The sequence below is a fragment of the Pararge aegeria genome, chromosome 3, assembly GCF_905163445.1.
Source record: "Pararge aegeria chromosome 3, ilParAegt1.1, whole genome shotgun sequence".
Classification (NCBI taxonomy): Eukaryota; Metazoa; Arthropoda; class Insecta; order Lepidoptera; family Nymphalidae; genus Pararge; species Pararge aegeria.
In genome coordinates this window covers 13,302,910-13,317,339 of record NC_053182.1, presented here as the reverse complement: position 1 = coordinate 13,317,339, position 14,430 = coordinate 13,302,910, and the positions used below count along the sequence as shown (strand labels likewise).

General features: G+C 37.2%; 1 protein-coding gene across 13 annotated transcripts in view; it reads left to right on the top strand.

The window, feature by feature from the left end:
- The window catches only part of LOC120637070 (protein muscleblind), a 378,716-nt gene that overhangs the window by 333,219 nt on the left and 31,067 nt on the right, over positions 1 to 14,430 (top strand). The window contains exon 1 of one of the 13 annotated variants that reach the window (XM_039908684.1): positions 11,654 to 11,749. The exons of the other annotated variants lie outside the window; for them this stretch is intronic. The gene's annotated coding sequence lies outside the window, so the exon portion shown is untranslated. Of the gene's footprint in view, positions 1 to 11,653; positions 11,750 to 14,430 lie in introns of those variants that run through there. 13 annotated transcript variants of the gene reach the window in all.

Below are 14,430 nucleotides of genomic sequence, written 5' to 3'. Positions count from 1 at the left end.
TAGGACCCTATAGGTTCTCCGTGCCCCACCCATTGCTATTTCAGATTCGCAACTCGCTTAGCCATATCGGTAACTCTAGTCTTAAATGTAAATGAGAAACGAATCTCCTCATTTATGATTTGGACGCGTAGAGATACTAATAGCATAGCTCTCTCCATTGCCCGCTGAGTGACTCTGAGCCTTCTTACTTCTTTACCTCAGTATTAATGTTGGTTGCTGTTAATACTAGCAACCATTAATAAGTCTATGCCAGCAAGCGTTAATAATTAGAATCAGGACACATTTTTTACGGCAATTGTCAGCGCTTTTATTTCTTAAAAGTAGTAACCTTACGAGCTTTATTAACTGACAGAATCTTTCTAATGTCAGAGAGTAAAAAACACTGCAAATTCAAAAATGTATCTATTATATTCATTTATTTCAAGTAGGCCTAATTTATAAGCACTTTAAAACGTCAAGTCAGTCTGTTTGTAGTGACTCTACCACCGGTTCGGAAGGCAGATTCCACTGAGAAGAGCCGGCAAGGCCGGCAAGAAACTCTGCAGATTGCTGCATAACTGATCTGAAGTAATGCCACGTTTTAGTATAAGTTCCTAGTATAAAACTAGGAACTTATACTAAAACTTATACTTAAAAAATATGAGTTTATCCACTAAGTTAAACCAAGTTGGTAGACAAACTAAATGAACGAGTATGAACTAAAGAACTGTGTCGACCAGATCGTTTGTCACGTATAATGTTCAGGCATAAAATGTTATACTACTTTAGAATAGCGGCAATCCGAGCGGTCGTTACTGTCCACCCCTTAAATAAGGATCGTTTTGCGTTTTTATTGAATGCTTTAACGCTATTCCGCTGGTTATGTATGTACGAGTATAACTGAAAACGAGTACAAGGAGTGTTACGAGCAGGACAAAGAACTTCGTTTCCGTTAATGCAAGGGTTCTGTTGTAGCCGGAAATGGATTGACTGTTCAGGTATTTCCTGCAAACTTTTTCAAGTATTTTCTTCTATTATTGTTTATTTTGAAGAACTTTAGTCTCTATTAGTAAATAAATAGAACTCTTTTAAGTATGCAGTGTTTAGTAACCGGCTTAAAAAGATACGGATCCTGAAATGAAGCTGTAGTAAATTAAAATTAAAACTGTGATTTTAATGGTTTTACTTGCTGTTTTTATTGTTTCTTCAAACTCCGGCTCAGGGCTGCGCTTGCTACATTGTATCAAAGATGGGACCCTAACAGGCGCCCGTAGTACGGGTCCATTTCTTCTACATACTTGTTCTGGCTAGATGGCTTTTTCGGACATGTATTGGGTTGTGGACTTGTGTGTATCCTTCTGACCCCATGGTAAAATGGGATGGTATGGTATGGTATGGCGAAAATATAGAGCGGGCTTTGATATCTGTTCAAAGGAATTTTTAGTAATAAATTAATGAGTTGGTACAATTTTCAGATCTAAACTAATGCCCCTTGAATAGTACAAGTTATTTAATTACAAACTAAAGAGATAGTTGGGCTGAACTTTATGAATGTTGCCTTAACACTTTTGCGCTTGGCGTTCGCTCTGAACGACTCCTATGGGCGCCCTTAGCTTCGGTCAAACACCCCCGAGGCTACACCCACCAAGCATTTGGCTCGAATGAATACCTACATGTGATACTATAGATCAATTAGCCACCAACATTCCCAAGTATGTAGAAAATGGAGAATTTTCTAGGGCGTTCTGTATAATAACCGTAAAAAAATTGCATGAAGCTTGTACCTGTAGTAATTGTTTTCATCGTATACAAAGAAAGACGAAAGAATTGAAAAAAAACAAACGTCCACGTTATTGAAGGAATATTTGATGATATGAGGATTATTAGGTAAATTACTGTGTTCCACTCATGAGTTCTCCTATCCCAAAGATTTTCATCACCACATTCGAAGATATAAAATTTAAATGAGCCCAACTAAGGCCAGATTGTATGGAGATATATTCTATTACCGCTGAACTGCGCGAAGTAGCCTGTCGATCTCTTGCTCCGTCAAAAAAGAAAACGAATCGATTCCTAGGGAACCATCATCTTACCCACTGCAGGCTATAATATATCTCTGTGCTGAATTTCATCCAGGTCCGTTCAGCCTTTCGGGCGTGATTGAGTAACAAACATTCATCCATCCATCCAAACTTTCGCATTTATAAAATTAGAATAGAAGTATAATAATAATATATATATTGATAGATATTAGAGGTAATGCAAAAAAATAGCATACCTCCTCTTGGAAAATGGTTGAAAAGTCAAAACCGTGGCGCCCGGCCCGCTCACTTTAAATGGACTTCGCATTATTTAATATCCAACTATGAAATTAATGTTATTGTCTGTCATAAACTTTGCTTTATGACGGGAGACGAATAAGGAAACGCCTCAGCTTTTAAGTCGTATTACTTATGCTCGTTTGACAATAAGGGCCCATTCCGTTCTGAAAATACCCAACTAGAGGCTCAGTAAGATATTTTCACATTTAAATCCATACTAATATTATTAATGCGTAAGTTTAGTTTTTATTCTGCAGCCGCCGTATAAAGGATACTTTTTAATCCATTTTTAAAACCATTGATATATTATTCTTTTTATATAAGGAATTTATTTATTTATTTATTTCATTACATATTGTACATACACATAGCAACTACAAAATACAAAATTGTAAAAACTTCACAAACAAATTAGATGTATAATATTTATATGTTATGGTTATTAGGTAGGTACATTTACATCGCAAAATACCTATGTGCAATTGTAAAAACAATCCAATTGTTCATTGACTACTGAACTAGTATAAACTGTGTTTCAGTAGTCAGCCTTCCTCAATTATACAGGAAAAATTACACAAAGAGCAAATAGTGAGAAATTTTAACAAAGGACATTTAAAATAAAATTTATAATTATGGCATGCAGGTATGTTCATAGTGGTGCTGTGTATATGTAGGTATGTGTAGTGAAGGTATGCAAAGTAATGTGTGTAGTATGGTAGGTGTGCATGTTTGACATTAAAAGTAAAACTTATAATTATAACATGCAAGTATGTGTATAGTGGTGTTATGTATATGTATGCATGAAGGTTGTGTAGTAAAAGTATGCAAAAAAGTGAGTGATTATGTGCGAAACCTTATAGATAAATTGTTTTAAGAAGTTCCTCAGTTTGGACATACGACATTTTAAGAAGGTAATTTTTAACCGTTTTTTTACATACACTTAGTTCAAAGCCGGTGGGCACAGTTATTAGGTGTTTAATACGCACTCTTCTAACGCAATTTTAATTTAATTCTGTAAGTAAAATAACTAAGCTTTCAAATGTAATAAGGCAAAAGTTTCGCAAAATATTTTCCTCGAGACCTATCCGTTTCCAAAGGCTTTCATATTTAGCAATTCTACAAGTTGCAATGCTCGGAACGTAAATTCAATATCGTTCTATAATAGTGTAGAGTCGACATAATATTGATATAAACGTATTCCGAATGAAAGTTTGAAATTGTGAAGTATAATATAATTATTGTAGTCTACCTAAAGTGTAATTCAAAAATATCTTTCACTCTTGAATTTGATTCAATACATTTTACGTTAAGTTTGTAAGAGATATCTCATAATATTTTTATTCACTTAAGTTACTAACGTCTGACCAATCAGCCCTAATAATTTTTAAACAAGAAAGTTTATTTGTTAGTTTATATGTTCGGCTCGACCACCTATCTTGATGAAATTTAGCACAACATAGCTTTAGCGGATTATCCAGGGAAAAGTGACGAAAAAATACGTATAAAAAGCATCGTCTTTAACGACAAATTACGATTTCATCATCCATCTATTAAATTCAACCATCTATTGAAGTTTTTTCCGTACTCAGTGCGATGATGTTAGGTTCTCGTGTCGATACTCATCCATACGGTGCTAAAAATACGGTTTTCATTATCTTTGATCATTAAATTGTACGTACATAACATTACGCGATATGATACTAATTTATCGTTCACGCGCTATTTCATTAAGCAGTGGATTCCGCTCGTTAGTTCAAAGAGCACGTTTATCTCTACACGCTGCGCTGTGAATGAACGATGGCGAACCAAGCGGCGGCTGCCGCCTTATTTGTATGTAGCTCAGGCTCGCGCCGATGCGGAGGGCGGATCCAAGACGTTCGCCGCAATTTTTCAACGCTTCGACGCCGTGTTTGTGGAGCCGCACTGCAGCCACTGCCACCTCTCCCCACACCGCACCTGCTCCCGCGCCGCACTATTGCAACTTTAATCCCCCGATCAGACATCGCACGACCGCGCACCGACGCGGCGCGACGCTATATTTCAATTAATTCGGCCATCGATTTTCGACGTTGAACTGCACAACGCTCAGCTCATAACCCCGACTGCTCGCTGTCACACAGGACACGCAAGGCCGCATCGGCCGGATCACATCGAATATTTAAGGTTCCTTTAAAATAAAAACAGAAACCTTATAATTCCGTCATGAATAGGTTATCTACAATGGTGTGGGGTGATGTAAATATTAGTATGACTTGCACCTCCTTATAAAGTCTTACTTTTAATTTTGCGATGGAAAAATGAAGGCAGTAGAACTTCAAAAACACTGAAATACTGATTGGGTTAAAAAAGGGAACGTTGTGTAGTTTGTGTGTTACTCTGGTATATTGTGAACGTTATTTTTAACTTCAGAACCATTCACACATTTCGGGGCGTACACACGCACTGGTTTTTTAGACGATGTCACTCTTAAATCTATCGACGCTAAAAATCGCAACTATTCTCGGCTGCCACTATTAAAATGTCATCTATCAATAAAGAATTGCTTTTATTAAACATACACGAAGCGGATATTGTGTAAAGCGGTTTTCCAATTTGTTAAAATTCTTATCAAGGCTGTTAAAGTTTTATGAATTATTACTCTAATCATCGTCATCATCATATTAAGCGACTTAAAGTAGGACTTGTAGCGATTTTCGAATTCCAAGTTCCAGTAAACTACTCTACTAGTCATTACCTGCTACTCCTAATAACGTGTTTCCACCTAGCGACGTTAAAACGTTTTTCCTTGGTATCCTAACGTCCATCGGTCTTCGAACTATTTGCCCCGATAAATGAAACTTTAGATTTTGGTTTTTCCTAGTGCTATCTTATTTACTGATTTATCAAATAGGAATACTTCATTCATATGCCTCTCCATTGTCCGTTCTGTGCCTTTAAATATTAATATGAAATGAGACGCCATAAAATAGTTTCCTCTAATATCTGCATTTTGGTATTACAAATGTTCACGTTCAACTTAGTCTGCACGCCACTATAACTGTTATAAATTCTTTCGCCTTATGAGACAGCCCTGTATAGAATTTATCGGTTCATTTCTTATTCTTATTGCGAGCGCGGCTAGGGCGGGCGCACGTGTCCTCGCTGCTGAATCAACTAAACCCGGCCGCAACTGAATGAACTTAATTTGATTCCGATTGTATTTAGCTCCGCCCACGTTCCCACCTAATGACCAAAAAGAACAGCCGAGTAATCTATTCGATCGACGTAGGTACCGCAAAATTTCGCCGTGAATTTCCAGTTTAAATTTTCGATCGCTTTTAGTACTTAGTTCTCATAATTTTATTCTCCTATCGGAATCGCTCGCATTCTCGTCCATGCGGATTTTTTTTAGACTTGACAACGCTGGCCGTGTTTGAAATTATTTAACGAGAAATCAATGTACAAAACTGTAGTTTGAATGTCATGGTCGATGTGGTGCTATTTGCATTAATCGGTTTCTATGAATTTCTTAATTGACCTGGCCAAAAATTGCACCTTTTAAATGTGTAATTGGCGGCTTAAATTTTGTCGGAGATTGCCCGACTAGAAAGCCGCCAGTTACACACTGAAAATGAACTTTACTCACGATAGGTTAAATTTTAAGATAGCATTTAAAATAGCAACTTGTTAATAGTATTATATAAACGAGATTCTATATCTTAAGCTTCTCTGTCTTAGGATTCTATATATTTTTTAAAGGTTAGATAAAATATAAATAGGTATTGTAATTTGTCTCCCGGTCACCGTAATAATAACCGTGATAGGTTGTTTTAATAAAACGATGTGTTTCGTACCGATAAACCAATCCATATAAATTCTAATTGAAGTAAATTGCAGTGTCACTTTTCGTTAAAAACCGTTTTAACTCACAAAAATGTAACAGCTTTCTCTGATCCAATGTTTACAGCGCAACCAATAGCGGCAATAAATTGCCAAAACTGCGAAGTCCCTCGTAAATTTGATTGGATAAAGTTGACAGAAAGCGGTGCTGTTTGCAAAAACCGCAAGTAACTTTACGCAGTAATGCTACATTGTATAGACAACCGGCACCGCGGAGGCACAAAGTAATTAGATAGCTGTTGTACTGTTCACTTGTTCAGCGCTTTTCCACTGAGCGGTCGCCCCACTTGTTTAATTGCGGCCCGAACCGTAACGGACAGCGGGCCGTTTTTGTACGACCCCAATGAGACGAACCGCGCATCCTTTAATGGCCCTCCGCTCCCGCACACCCGCCCTAAACAAACCCTTTTACTTCTATTAGATGTGTGCATACCGTCACCAAGTCGCCGACTTTGTTCAATTAGTTTTCGTTTATTCACTCAACTAAACCTATTTCAAATTGATGCTACTATAAGCCATTGTTGAGTCATCATCATCCTCAGACCATTAATGTAGTCAACTCCATATAATTTAACTTAAATTATAATACTCTTATTAATTTTATTGCAACTATAAGCAAATGTTAAGTCATAATCATCATCATCATCGGCCATTAAAGTAATGTTTTATATAATTTGAATTTTACTTATTCATATTTCATCATCATATTTAGCATCACAATCAACTTAATTACGAGTCCCGCTGCTAGGTTCATAGGCCCTATTTTTAGGTGTACCCACTTCTTGCGAGAGAGAAATAACATAGCTTAGATTCCTTAAATTACATTTTACTTCTCTTTAATTTTATTAGTATATTATACTTAATCACCGCTGTACCGTTAGAGTTAAAACTAGTTTGCTAAGATCCTTTCGCGGATTGTGTATATGTGATTTTCTCTGGAGCACAGCTATGCCTATTCGTTTGAAATTCGGAAACAGTTTTCTGGATTGTGTCTTGAATCAACTGTGAAGCCATGCGGCACTGTTTTTAACGTTTATTTTAATACACTAATAAATCGTTTGCACAATATTAGCGGCACTCGTAGTGAGCATACAAAAGTTTGCCTACTCCAATCTATCTCGGTTACGCCCGCATTCGGCACCGCGTAAATAATTCACGCTCCCGGAACGAGTTGCCCGGATCGGATGCCGCATGTAATTCCACATTTTCGCACCGACAGCCTTCCGAGCACGCATTTAAGTTTTTGCCCGGAACCCATGCCTATTCACGGTTAATTTTCCGAATTCAATTTTACAAGCCATTCATTTAGAGAACTCCGCGCAAATACTTTATATAATTGGAAACATTTAGTTCTGCGCTATGAGAACAATGGTTTATTCATTAAAACTTTCTGTGCTTTACTTATTAAAGCATCAGCTTTTTTTGTCTGTCTTCTAGACAAAGCATCTTTTCTGAAACGGGAGAAGTAAAGTCAGTAAGCCACTGTACTCTGCCAGCGAGGAGAAACTTCAGCTGATGCCTAACGCTTTCTCTCGTCGCTGGTAACTTGAGCTGTTTAAGTAACGTTGAACAAAGGCAGTACCAACATTGTTCCCGAATTTAGAAGTCCGAATTTCGCTTTTTTTAATTCTTCATATTCCCTGCGTTGCCTTACAGAGCAAATTAAGCTATAGATGCCAACACCTAACAACAATCATCACTCAAGAGTCAGTGTTGATTACATAGGCTAACATTGGAGAAGCGTGGTGGGTTTGTGCGCTATTGTCCCTAGCAATGTCATTAAACTGATGACATTGATGATGTTGTTATTACAATTGCTTATCCAACACGATAGATTTTATTAATGACGTGTTGTGCCTTTGATTGATCCAGTAACGCTGAAGTCTGACCTGCAGACAATGCCTTTTGATGACCTCTTAAGGCAATACCACAACGTTGCAAAATATAAGCAATACTGGTTCGTAAGCAATCGAAGTTGTTTAACTACTTGGCTAGTGTAAAGTTTAGTTTACGTTAACGTTTGAGATCGAATACAAATATTACGAAACTATGAAATCACTTCTATAATACCTTCTTAATTACTCTATGTCATTAGCTTACCAAAGCAACCCAATAAGGTTAATTGCGGTGGGTAAGAACGCCACTTGACTCTCGCAACGTCATGCAATATCCATTTGTCATAATCTCCATATTTGCTATTACTGTCATGATGGCAGTAAACAATCGTTAGCCTTAATAAACTTTAAGTTACAATATTTGAAATGTAATAGCTTAATATTATTACTGTAATTATATCGAAAGATTATTATTTTTTAACTTTACCTAAGTAAAGTTGCGTATTCGTTTTTAGGGATCCTATTACTAAACCTTAGACCATGAAAGTTAAACCCGATTTCTTAGCCCCCGCTCGCCTTCTGTCCGTCCGTTCGTCTTCGCAGTTATTGAGACTTGAGTGTTCTATTGCTGGTACAACAAAAAATATCAAAATTTAAAAAGCTGCCTATTAACGACTGGTGTTATACCAGTCGTTAATAGGGTTTTTACTCAATCATTAAAATGTTAATATTATGAATAGCATACCTTGGTATGGGACCATTGGTTTGCACGTCTAACTCGCACTCGCACTAACTCGCTGGTTATTATGGCTGTTAGCGGTTTGATCAGAAAACATATAATTGCGCATCAGCCGGACTAACGAGCAATTTTCGATAAATGGTGCCAGCAGCGTCTGTCGCGAGCGAGCCTTAAACATATACTTGAACAACACAGCGAATAACCCCTTATCGGTGGGCTATTAAAGTAGTTAACTATTAGCAATCCTGACGTAAGGTTCTGTAAGTAATAATAATATTTAAAAAAAAAACTGAAGTGTACCTAATAATTTAAAAGGCAAACCTTTATACTACCCAGCTATAACAACAAACATGATAAGTAATAAAATATTACAATATCACTTACCAATAATTGGTACTTCATGAACACAAAAATAATATGTATACCGATGTTAGTATATCAGCTTATCACTATTATGACTATAAATTTTATGTAGACAAAATAATACTTATCCTGTTTACTGGGCATCGACCTTGCTGCACTTAGAAGCTTTCAGTCGAGGTGTCAAACATTACTTTCCTCAGTCTTTTCTTGCTTGTCATCGTCGACGCGCGCTCTCTTGGCATTATGTTTTTTTAGCCGAAAAATAAATCGTGACGTAGTGGAATTCATATAAAGCTGAGCGCGGGCCCATGTGGCGTTAAAAATATATTTTACAATGCATATGAAACTTAGTTCTGCTGTACTCTGCGACAGCCGAAAATATAGTTTTTTTTTTGTCATAGCGTGTTTTGCTAGTTATGTTAAGAACATATATTTTATCTTAATACAGTATAGATATAGGACTGTTATTTTTTATCTTTGATTTTTAACTGTACAAAGTAAAAGCCAACATCTAATTAGATGCTCCGGATTCAAAGCGATTCGATAAGCTATGTGGTAGTGTGTATAAAAAAACTAGTATAAATTCTTAGCATAAAAACAAAATCACCATTATCAACAAATTACCGGCCCAATACAGGGCACTGGTGTCCTCACAGAATGAAAAAGGTTAAAGCCGACTTCACACACCCTTGAGAACATTATGGAAAACGAGTGATTGTTACTTAAAACGCACATACCTTCGAAAAGTTAGAGGTGCGTGCCGGGGATCGAACTCTGTCCCCGCGAAAGGCGAAGCGGAAGCCATACTCATTGGGTAATCTGGATAATTCGGATAACATAAAATACTTAAAAATAAAACATAAGTATAACAAAACAAGCTTCGACGAACAAATACATAACACCGTACGGAATTGTCGCTCTGTCGCAGAGTGTAGTAAGTCAAGCATTATTTTTGTCCAGCGCGCGAAGTTACGTCTGCTTCTATCGAATATTTAAATATTTTTTCCGAGGTAACTCGTTCGAAGGCCCGTAACAAAGAGGTGCAGTTTCGAAACAATCAAATTAATTTTCCCCGTTGTTGTTTAATTAGCGCCGACTCTTGGATGGCTGGGTGGGCGGCCGGTGTTTATCATCGAAAACAATCGCAACCATCCGTACCCCCCTCCCCCTCTGCCACCCGCGGTCCGCGAGCCGCTTCCGCGAAACCCATTATTATCGGAGTCAAGACTTTAAATCACAATAACTTTAATTCGTCACTCGTAGAAACATTATTATTCATAAAATGTATCGCGTCTAACCTAAGTAGTTAAAGTTTACTTTAAAAATGAAACCTCTTTTTGGCACTTATATCCTGAATTGTTTAGATTGTCCATTTTACTCAAACGTAGGTATTATAAATGCGAAAGTGTGTATATTTATGTGTTTTTTTGCTGCCTATGTTTGGCTCAACCAGAGAGATTATTGTGACTTGATGAACTTTGAGACGTATATTGCTTGCGTCCTTAATATGGTCACAGGATACTTTTTATCCCGGAGAAGCTCCACAAAGGAAAAAGTAACATTCCCGGGGGATTAAAAAAAAGTTTTTTGTACGGTAAAGCTAAGCCGATTTTTTGTGAAATCTCGCATCATGAATACGACTTTTACCAATGCTTGGGAAAACCAACGCTTGGGCGCGGGATTTTTATAACCCACAAACAACGCGTAGGAATCCTTCGGTAACAGCCAGAATAACATAATATTATACTTTTTGAGCCTAAATCTAATATGCCTTATTTTGTTTCAGGTAACACCACATTATTATGCGGTTGGACGTTGTTCACAAAAATATCGATATGTCATCTAACAGGTAGATGGACAGTAGCTTATTGTGTAAGTTCGCGAAGTTGTTAATTAAAATCGATACCCAAATAATTCAAAAGAGGGTTTAATACTTTTGATCGTGTTATCCCCAATGCACATCACGTGATTGCATATTGAAAATACAACGTGGATTTCCAGCGACCCGAAACTACCCCTTACTATTTATTATGCACTGAAGGGTAAAAGGAAAAGCATTACCGCGCAATCTGCCGTAAAAACACAGTTTAAAGAAAAGGTACAGTAGTTCGAAGCCTTTGATCTTGTTGTAAATGCCGACATGGTCTAATAGTGTCGCGATAGATAGTAGTCGTATAGAGTCTCTGGTCCCTTACTACTGATACCAGTATGGGTCTTTCGTCGCCTCGCACTTGCCGCACTATTGTACTATGCACGACCTTTTTATGACTAGCGACACTCTGTGGTAACAGTGTACTTCAACTTTGTGACTACGCTGTAATTTTAGGCACCTTATACGCAAACGTATAGAAATATTTTTTAATCCCTACTCCAAACACATTGCGTATGTTTAAACATAAAAGTACCTAACGCCTTTTAGTTAACAAAAAATATATATGAAACAGTATACCTTGTGTGAAGCCGTACGAAGTTAATCTGAAGCCATGTCTAATTAAATTGTACTCGTAGGTGGGCGCTGGCACAGCCCATTCGCTGGCCAGCTGCCTACATGTGCGGACTATTCAAATCGTGTGTATCAAGTTGTTTAAAGATGAATTAATTTTGACTTTGAGTTCTGGACTCTGCCAGTTGGGGTAAGTGGCACTGCGCGACACAACTATATAACTAGTTATACTCGTGCTATTCAGCTAAAATAACTTCACTTCTTTATTTGACTTTATTGTAAGAGTCTCTTTATTTTGCGTTAATACGATTAAGCTAATTAGATTTCCGACATAAATCCCAGTTTCAAAGTTCCAACTGCGCGTTTCTTTTAACTAAAAAGTAATCACTTCCATGCATTTCGAAGTTTGCTACATTTCACAGTAATAGTCCAGACATTAATGTGTAATAGGAAAAGTTTTCACCTCAGTTTGCTCGTAGCCTCGTTCTGCGGCGGCATCTAATCTAATTATCCTGTGCTCTGCCTGCGCTCTTCAAAAAATTACCAAGTGTGGTGTGAGACCAGTAACTTCGCCTCATACTTTTCCTCTTTAAGAAATTTAAAAATCTCCGCTGCGCTGTGGTTAGTTAAATAAGTAAAAAAAATAATTGCTTATAAATTTATTCCGTTTCGTTCAAAAGTTTATCTCAATTTCGTATATGTCTATGTCCTTCGTCTTCGGACATTGCATGTTCACGTTACTTATGATTTGAAACATGGTCGCTAACTATTAGCTTCATAAGAAAGCTCGGTCACTCAGCGGGCAATGAACGGCTATGATTGGAGTATTTCACGTGATTTCTACATGATCGAAAAATAAGGGAATCCGTGATAGAACGACCACGGTGGGTCACATAGCTCTGAGAACCAATGATCGTTGTAGTGTCAGGGTACTGTAATGTCGAGAAACATAATGGCAATCCAAACCTTCGCTGGTTTCTTCAAACTAGTTATAGGTAGACAATGAACACAAGCAGCACACGACCGCATCATTTGGAAATCCTTACAAAAGTCCTATTTCCAGTCCTGTGGACGTCCAACGATTGATATAATGATGTTCAAAAGTTTTATTCGAAAGTCTCCTCTTACGTTTTATGTCGCCGTCGTAAAGGCGAGAAGTTATATACTGTGTAGATGACCGCATTCTGTCCCTTTATTCTGGGACCTTGCCCGCCCGCTACTAATTCACTACGACGCGACGCTTGTAAGTGCTCACCCTTATAATAAGGGGAAATAACATTTCTCCCCAGACGATAATTGCGTTTCTTCATTTTCATTACTTATATCGTACCGTATATGGCAAGTTATAGAAGTAATATTACCTATTCTTGAGGCACCCTAAACGAAGGGATTACCGCTAGTTTCCGGCTCCGCTCGACCCGACCTGGAACTTTGACCTCGAGGTGATCCATTCCCTTCATTTTGTTAACCTGTTTTACAAGCATGCTGATACAGAAAGGAGATAATTATGAATATCACAAAATTGCTTTAAACCGTTTTCAAAAAACCTTTTTTTAAAACAATGGCAAATAATTTTTAAATAACTAAAACAATAAACTTGAGTTAAAGTGTGGCTGCTTTACTCGCATCGATAGTCGACAATTGATACTGAAATTTGCTTTCAGCAGATTCGATACAATCTGTGAATCAATACTGCATTTTACAAATACGGAGGAGAAGCTATTTTTAATGCAGTCAGTCAGCTTTCATAGCCTCGCAAAATTGATATTCAATGATAAATATAGCGATGTTACACGTTCAATCCGCGTCGTTCAGGAAAATATCCAGTCCACTATTCGATATGGCGCTTTATCACGTCAATTTTGCATAATGTATAATATCTCTTGGTGCGCCAGCGTGTAGGTAAAGTAAGTGAACATATTGGTAGTTTATTTCGTTGGCGAACTCAAAGGATCGTATTTGTAACGTGGCGGGTTATTAATAGCCGCGATATCAGGTAGCCCGCGGCAGAACTCGATATTTGGGAAGTCCGGATTTGCATAGGATAATGGGAGCGTGGCGGTGCAATTCATATTTGGTGGACGGGACCGGTTGCGAGGAGCGATGAGCACGACCCAGCTGCAACTGGTGAACTAGAAATGTGAATTTGATTATCTTTAGTGAAAGCCTGCTTCGTGCCGTTGTTGATTGAAGAAATAATTCCGATCTTACAAACGCGCTTTTTATTTACAGCTAAGCCTAAGATAGAGTTCTGGTCTAGATACTAAAAGAGTACACGTCAGAAAACCAGCAATTTAAGCACAATTCCAACCTACAAATCACCGACTTACCCTACTTGTAAGATTATTGGTGAAATTACATATAAGTTTATGAAATTATATTTACCAAATAAGTAAAGTCACTTTCAAACCGTTGATTATTTCCCAAAACGTATTCGGTAACATCAAGTTGGTTATCAAATTAATGAAAACTGTTCAAAGTTGATCCCTTTTTAACTTTGACAGCTGCGTAGTTGGTCGTTGATTTTAATCAGATTTCCGAACGTGGGAGTTAGTTTGGTTATTAAGAAAAAAAAAATAACTTAAATTTATCAAAACAAAATATTCTATCAATGTTTTGTTCTTAGGTTAAGGTATATGTGCATTAATTACTTCCTTATAAAACTATGTAGGCAGAGTTACGCGTAAATGCCAATCAATATGAGGAAACTATGAAAGAATATATGTTTATTATTATTAGATTTCGCTGGCAATTATTTACAGATCCTGACTAAATTACATAAAACATAATATTGTATAGGTATAACCTATAAGTATTTACTTATGCTATGTGTTACTGAAAGCTTTATTAAGTGGTTGATGTAAAAGATCA